The sequence below is a fragment of the Staurois parvus genome, unplaced genomic scaffold (genome assembly GCF_062004578.1).
Source record: "Staurois parvus isolate SC_StPar_1 unplaced genomic scaffold, SC_StPar_1.0 ptg001556l, whole genome shotgun sequence".
NCBI classification, from domain to species: Eukaryota; Metazoa; Chordata; class Amphibia; order Anura; family Ranidae; genus Staurois; species Staurois parvus.
In genome coordinates, this window is record NW_028319352.1 from 236,177 (window position 1) to 244,248 (window position 8,072).

Here is an 8,072-nt window from a genome sequence, read left to right on the forward strand (position 1 = left end):
CAAGAATTAACTTTGTGGCATGCTGCATAAAGACGGTTTATTCCTTTTGACTGACAGTGAACCTTACTGCTTGCTAAAATGAACATTTCTTTCAATACAGTACAGTAAAATGCATTGTATGTCCATTGCGGTGTGCTGCAGTGCGGGTGCATTGCCCTCTACTTGTAATAGTACATTGGGGTGCTGTGCAAAATCACTTGCCTTGCAGTGTGGCAAGTATGTGGGGTTACACTATAAAATGCACATTTTACCCCACATTACCAAAATGCAAAGATGTGAATGGGCCCCCTAGAGCTACACTAACGATTACATCTCTCAGCTACTGAATTATTTAAAAGCTTATTGACAGTTATCTTATTGATCTCAGTGCTGCAAATGAGCTGACAGACAAAAAGTAGTTAAATCTCTCCATAACAAAGATATCTATTTGCCAATGTAGCCCTAGGATAAGTTTTTGGGATTTTTTTTAAAGAATTTTGGACAGAAGATAAAAAACAAAGACACTGCAAACTAATTCAGTTTGCAACTCCTTCATTCACCAGTTGTCTGACAGCATGCACAGCTTGCTTTCCAGTGCATGTATCAACCAATGATCTATAGGCTGTCAAAATACAAATACAATCAAATGGATTATGAAAGTTGAGAACAAATTCATGAATTTTTTGGAAATATGCAGAAACAAAAGCAGTGAACTAGAATAGAACTTATACAGAGATATATTGAGAGATTGGAGGACTTTTTTGACTGCCGCTGAGCTTTGAATTGCCTGGGTTTGTGATGGTAGAGTATTCGGTAGGCAGTCTGGACCAAATTTGAAAATAATAATGATTAAAAGCATAATATACTTTGTATTTCACTAAGATTTCTTCCTATAAGATCAATGTTTTCTTGAATAGGTGCTGACATAAACAGAAAATAAGTTACAAAGTTTCTGCGTTTTATGGAAAATACAGTTGTGGCCATCATGTCATAATTTAGATCAGTTCCGAATATTAACTACACAGTTGATCATCTTACTTTAAAATACCTTTAATGTTGCTTGGGATTTGTTTAATAGACTTTTATGAATATAACAGGGTATGTCTTTAAATTTGATTGCACAAAAGTAGATAATGACAGGTGGGATCTCTTTGCACCCTTTTGGTCTGTTAAATAAACACCAAAAAGGTGCAAAGAGATCCCACCTGCTGTAAGCTCTGATCCCACCAATCAGTTTAAGGACAAGGGCATCTAGAGCCACGTGCAAACATGCCAAACTGTGCCCCCCCCCCTCTCAGATGTATGAGAATTATGTGTCAGTAAAAAAACCCCCAACAAATTGAGCACTAATCCGCATGCTTACCCTCAAGCATAAATTTACACTCCTCCCAGCACAAATCTTTGACCCTCCCACCCCAGCTCAAATCTTCTCTCTCCCCAAATCCCTCTAGCTCAGAACCTGCCAAAATAAAAAAAAAATAAAAAAATAAAAATCGCTCTTTTTGAACAAGTCCTCTACCTCTCAAATTTCCTCTCTTAGTACACCCCCCCCCACCACACTCCAAATTCCCCCTCCCAGCACATATCCCCCCCTCCCCATCCCCAAATTTCCCCTCCTAGTACAAATACCACCCCCAGTCATCCCTACTAGCACAAATCCCCCCACCCAAAAATAACTTCTCCTCCTAGTGCAAATCCCCTGCCTCCATCAAATCATATCTTTCTTGCACAATCAACACAAATTCCCTCAAACCACCACTTCTAGCCCCCCCTCAATTCCCCCTCCTAACACAAATCCCCTTCCCCCAATGTCCTCATTATGCCTCCTCTCCTCACATGATATCACAGTACCCAGGGCAGCTACCTTCCTGCCCACCCCTTGTCCCAGCCCTGATACAAATGTATTTTTTAGTGATTATAAAACTGCATGACTGGAAACTGACAAGCAGCACAAAAGCCCACAACCATCCCAAACTTATTCTAGCTTTGGATGGATGATGAATGGGTTTCAACATCTGTGAGGTTTTACCTGCTATCTGGATACCCATGGATGAGATTTTCCTCACTTACTGTTCTTCTGTTACTGGGACTGGGGGAGATTTCCCATTCCTTCCTGTACCAGTGACAGCCTTTCATACTCTGGCACACAGGGTGTCAGCAGGACAGGAAGTGAGAGGAAATCTTTGCAACATAGACATAAATAAAAAAACCTTAGAGTTCTAAACCTACCTCACTTTATCCCAAACTAAAAGCAGTTTTGGCTAAAGCTGGACGTCTTTTACTAATTTTCTAAAATTATGAAGGCAAATATTAGACATTCTTCCAGTTAAAAAAAAACACATAATAAAACAACATTTAGTAGTAGAAGTACTTGGTAGGATTAAGGACTGACTAGCCTTTTAGACTTGCAATATTTTTAAAAATTAAAGTATGAAAATTTTTAATTCAGTGTACACTAAAACATTTTGGGATTTGAAAGTGAGCCTGTGGGAATCCTGACCTCATTTTGCCCAGGAATGAACATGAAATCAGTGACGTTTGAGAAGTCTGAACTACTGTAGTGTCCTTTATACTTGCTCAAGGTCTGTAGTGCACTAAGTAGTTAAAATAGGATTATGATAAAAGCCTCAAACCTTTACTCCTCATGCACACTGGATGTTTTTACAGCTGCTGTTTTTGGCTTTTGGTTTTTTTTTCTACAGCTGGTAAACTCCGCAGCATGTTATCCTACGTGTCCATGCAAACATAGACTGTATTCAGCGTTTTTTGGCTGGAAAAAAAACCCAAGAACTAGTGGGTTTCTAGAGTTTTTTAGCTGTAAAAACGCTCTAACGCTGAAAAACGCGGCAAAATATGGTAAAACATGGCACACCGGTGTTTTTGGATGTCTTTGTGAGCAAATGAAAACATTTTTCTTTTGGTAAAAAAAGCTAAAAATTGCAAACGCAGAAAAAGCGGCTAATCGCTAATGCAAAAATGCTGAAAAACTTGCGTTTGTAATGTGACTTTACACAGTTAACGTTACCAGCGTTATTAAAACGCCCCGTGTGCATGGAGCCTTAAAGTGACTGTCAACTACAACTGCCTAAAGAATATTCTGCATCCGACACTTCTGGGAGTGTCAACTGCTTGGTCTCTCCCCTCGTGCTCTGATTCCTTCTGCCAGTCTCTACGTCACTAGAGGATACACTAGTGATGTAGGGAGGCTGACTGATGAGACCTCAGTGCAGGACCAGAAGTTTCAGATGCAATAGAATCTTTAGGCAGCAGTAGCTCCTAATAAAGCACAGATTTTCTGCATGAATAAGTACACTGCATTCTTTTACAAGTTTGTCTAAACTTTCTTTTTAACTTACATGGTCAAATCAGTAATTGTAGCTCCCATATTCCTATCCTTCCTGGTTACCCTTACATTTTTTTTGCATTGTAGGTTTACCCCTAATTTTTTATCAGGTAAAGAAAAATAATAAGTGTAGATGATTGGAGATACAGTACTAATATTATTATACAGGATTTATATAGCGCCAACAATTTGTGCAGCGCTTTACAAAATGAATACTATGCAAGCCTATGACTCTCTAGTTTGTATAGATGTATTTATTATGTACTGTACATGTATATGCTATGTGTTCACATCTGATTTTTTACTTTGCCACAATTTTTTTACATTACCTTTACTGCTGTCACAAAGAGAGAAGCATGCCCATTATGTTGCAGTTTACCATGCTGTCTTCAGACAGGCTTGTCACCCACTGAGGGGCCAAATGAACAATGAGATGGGTTGGGTTCACAATATGCCAATGGTCTAGCAGGAAGGATTTTAGGAGACAGTTTCTCTTTGTGAAAGTGGCTGCCAGTTTTTCAGATCTCAGGTTGCTCAGGTTTGCTTGAAAGGACCAGGAGCTGATATGACTAAGAGACAACACTCTTAATTTAACAGCCAATATGGCCATTCCCATTAAATATTAGCAAATAAACTCATAGCACTGGCAGGAAATAAAGGTTAAAGACATGACAATATTTGATTTTAACTGCAATAAAGTACCTTGATCGTTTTTAGTATTTTTTCTGTAAAGGGAAAAATGACCCCTCTGTGCATAGAATGTTGCAGTTGACAGTGAGTGCAGTGAAAGACAATGAATGGCTCCAAAAGTGCAAGATCAGTTTTACATGTGGTATTAAATTGCATTGGTATGATCCCAGATGCTTACATTGTTATATCCAAGCCTAGGAGTGAGGTTTTGAGTGCAATTGGAATCCTGCATACATAAAGAGCACACAGCATGGGGCATCAGTATCCCCCCCCCCCCCCGCCATGCTTTGAAATAATTTATGACAGCTTCTGGGCTAAGTGTGCGTGTGTATCTAGCTGAGCAATATTAAGCCTTATGGGCTCTGGAGCAGCTGTCCTCTATGCCCTGTGGTAGTTATGCAATGGGGTGAGCTAATTTAAAGAATATATTCACCTGTTTTACACAAGTTCATTTTGATGCCAAGCATTCCCCCACCACTGTCCCCACCTTTTCTTTGGTGCCCTGCTGCCAGAGCCAAAAAAAATTAAGTATTTTTGAGTATGAAGAAAAATGTGACCCACTTCCTATACTCTCATGAGGCAGAGTTGCTGACTGGTCCAATGCTATCACATGGGGGCGGAGGGGGAGTCCTTACCTCTGTGTAAAGCTACTCTGTCTGAAAAACTGACCTGATTGGACATTCCATTCATCTTTACGGACTGGCGGGTGTAAATGGACTTGTGAGCAAGTCCTCCATTCCGATCTGCTAAAACAAACAGAAGGGGACCCATTCTCCTCCATGTAGGTGGATCAGAGGGCAGTTGGGTGTAAACGGACAACTGGTCCGTTTACACCCAGCTGGCCATAGAGCAGAGCGGGCTTTGTCTATGCCTGCTCTACATAAACTGAGTGGGCACGGACCTGTCATTTGCCCGCTCTGCTCTGGTCAGCAGGGGATCAGAGGACAGATCCCCTGCTGAGCAAATTGGATTCTGCCCCATGTGAAAGGGAAATGGATCATAAAGTGATACCTACCTAGGCAGCTCTGCTAATTAGATCAAAAAGTTCTGGTGATTTTTTTACCCTTGCCACACACGCACAAACACACACACACGAGCATAAAATCGGGAAGAATTTGGATGGTCTCAGACTTGAATGGGTTAAAAATGACAAACATTTACCGTATATCCCCATATTACTATCAGACTTCAGAACATGATAGCAAAGCGATCCACTAAAATGCCTGAATTGTGTTGCTTTGTCCTTTTGACGTAATAGCCTTCTTGCACACAGAACTGATGTTTGAACATCAGCATTTCTGGACATATTTTCTGGCATGTATTTCAGGCACTTTGCACTGTATATTGTAAACAATAGGCTGCATTTTAGATCAGTAGAAAAAAAAACATTTTATGCCTGAAAACTGAGCTTTTTCAGACAGCAGCGTGCAAGAGGCCTTATGATGAAATAAACTCTCATAGCCTCTCAACATTTAGTCTGGCACTCCTGTTTTTCCCTGTATCTCTTGGGATACACCCTCTAGAGGCTCTCATGTCGGAGAGTTGCCAACCAGGGCCCTGGTACACTTTAATTTGGTTATATATTGACTTGTGAGATAAATCTACATTTGGATCCAGCGCCTCCTACATTGCCTCCTACCTCTCATCTCTCACTGATATTTATTGTTGTCTGTGCCCAAACCAGGCGGACCTCCTCTCACTTCCTATTTAGTTGACTCATATCAGATGAAAAAGGAAATTAATTGCGATCTCCTCAACTGACAGAGGTTCCAACCCTTCCCCGCTGAACTCAAAACTAAAAAAAAAGATCTGGCTGATGTTGAACTTTCAATGTGACCTACTTAATCAGCAGAGCCACAAAACAAAAATGTCCCATCTCTTAAGTTGGGTATACATGGATTCCTGATGAATCCACTGAAATTCATTCTGTGGGTGGCCTGTTGGTGCCACCTGGCTCAACAACAGTCGATTTTTCAATCGACTTTTGCTGAAGGAGTTGGGCAGAAAATTCTCAGCAGAACAGTTGCTGCATCCATTCAGATGCAGGCACGGTTTAGGTTTTCTGACAGCGAGCTGTCAGAATAACCAGCATTGCAGATTCGTCCATCCAGGCTGTGTAGTGTGGATGGGGGAATCAAGTGACTGGGCTGAATGGGAGAAATCTTAACATGTATGGATTGCTTTAATATGCTACAACAAAGATTAAAATAATACTTTAAGGAAGGAAATCTTTGGGCAGAGCAGAGTAGCTATATTGCATGTCATTCGGTAGTGGCATTACCTTTGCACACGTGCATAATGATTCATAGGGCTGAATTCACAAATACTATGGGCCACTCCCAACACCACAGGTAGAACTTACAGCTCCAACTTGCGTGCTACCTCCTTCTGCAAGGATGCTCTTTCCCGGGGTGCTGTTGGTATCCAATCTCTAAACTAATCCCTGCAGAATTAGGCCACGATCCTTCAAAATCAAGAAGCCAGATAACAGAAATTCACAAAGCTGCACACATATCCGGATAGCTTTGAACTCCTTCAAAACAGAGGCGGGGAATTTACACCTCTCAGCAGGATTCTTAGAAGTTAGTCTTCCTTAAGCTTCTAGAATGAAACAAGCAGGAGATCGAATCACAAAGCACCAACATGCAGCTTCTAAAACGATTGCTTCGATTTAAGACAGATGGGTTATACAATGAAATACAGCGTTCCTGAAAAAAAAATCACCTCCGTAGACTATGGAGTGAATAATACATGCACAAGCTTTACACAGCATCCGATATTCCCACAAGCTGAATTCTCTCTAGAACATGCGCTTGCAGTAGGTGGAACATATGAGGTCTGTACAATCCAGCAGAATAATGTATTCAGGAAATCAAAATTGACAGCCGGTATAGCGTGCTGAAGAAGTGCATGCCTAATTTTTAATAGGATGGGCGGCCTGGCAAGACTCTGGATTAACCCTTTGTGTACCTTTTCTCGTCCGGAGGCAACGGTCCAAAATCCCTTTGCAAAAAAAAAAAAAAAAAAGGATTAAAGCACTGTTATTTAGGCTTTGGCAATACTGACTCCTTTAGTGATACAATCACCTTTTCCCTTTTAGCTTCCCCATAGGATCAGGTGGTAGGAGCTTGAAACAATTGTACCATTGCATTCAAAGAAAGCGTAGACCCTCTGGTGGGACCTGTAATTCTGAGAAATTCTGCAGGATGGTGATGAAACAAAAAGCCGGCAAAGCAGGGATTGTCTGCAGTGAATAGGATCCTGGTTTCAGGATTCCCTCTGATTAAGGATTTTGCTTAGGCCCCTGTGACCCTCCTTTCTGCCATCCCGTCCTTGATCCATAGAAAACGTCTTCCTCTGATTTCAAAGATCTGCAGCGTCTCTTTTTCCAGGTAGAAGACAGATGCAATGCTTATATGGGATTAGTAAGATTTCCCTGTGGTTTTTTTTTTCTTCTTCCCCAATAACAGCAGTCTTGCTTTATCTGTAGCTGCAGGATCAGTACAATGACAAAACCCAAACCTATTCCTCCCCCCCCTGCACTTCTCCCAAATGTCATGTGACCATAAATGAGCAGGTCTATTGGCCTTTTAATAATAGGGTCTGCGTCACTGCTGGTGGGTGATGTCACTTCTCTATAAAACCATTGGCTGCAGGCATGCTGGATTTAAAGGGACAGTTGTCAGTGCTTCAGTGTGGCTGTGTGAAGAGGGAAGAATGAGTGTGTAAATATATATACATTCACATAGTGGTTAACTATGTGTGTCTAATTCATTGTGAGCTGGGAATGTGTACTTCTCCTTTGTGATATCCAGGGTGCATTGCTGTGTTTGTACAAGTCAGTGCATGCAGATCTCTGCATCAAGATTACAAATCTGCATTCACTTTTAGAATGGTAATTATTGCCATGCAAATTAGAGATTTCTTTTTTGACATAAATATAATACTACATACACATTCATTGGCATATTAATCACACAAATCTATTGTACTGTTGCTTCTAAAAATGATAATACAAATTATTTTGTATAATTACAAATCAGTTTATAATATCAGAAGG

At 40.7% G+C, this 8,072-nt stretch overlaps 1 protein-coding gene across 4 annotated transcripts in view; it reads right to left on the minus strand.

The window, feature by feature from the left end:
* Positions 1–7,526, minus strand: part of PPP2R5B (protein phosphatase 2 regulatory subunit B'beta) — a 124,448-nt gene extending 116,922 nt beyond the window's left edge. Inside the window, exons 1-3 of one of the 4 annotated variants that reach the window (XM_089662815.1) lie at positions 7,099–7,526; positions 6,983–7,015; positions 6,375–6,613 (exon numbers count right to left, since the gene is read on the minus strand). The gene's annotated coding sequence lies outside the window, so the exon portion shown is untranslated. Of the gene's footprint in view, positions 1–6,293 lie in introns of all 4 variants that reach the window. The other 3 variants (XM_089662814.1, XM_089662813.1, XM_089662816.1) reach the window with 3 other exon arrangements.
* Between the last annotated feature and the right edge of the window lie 546 nt (positions 7,527–8,072).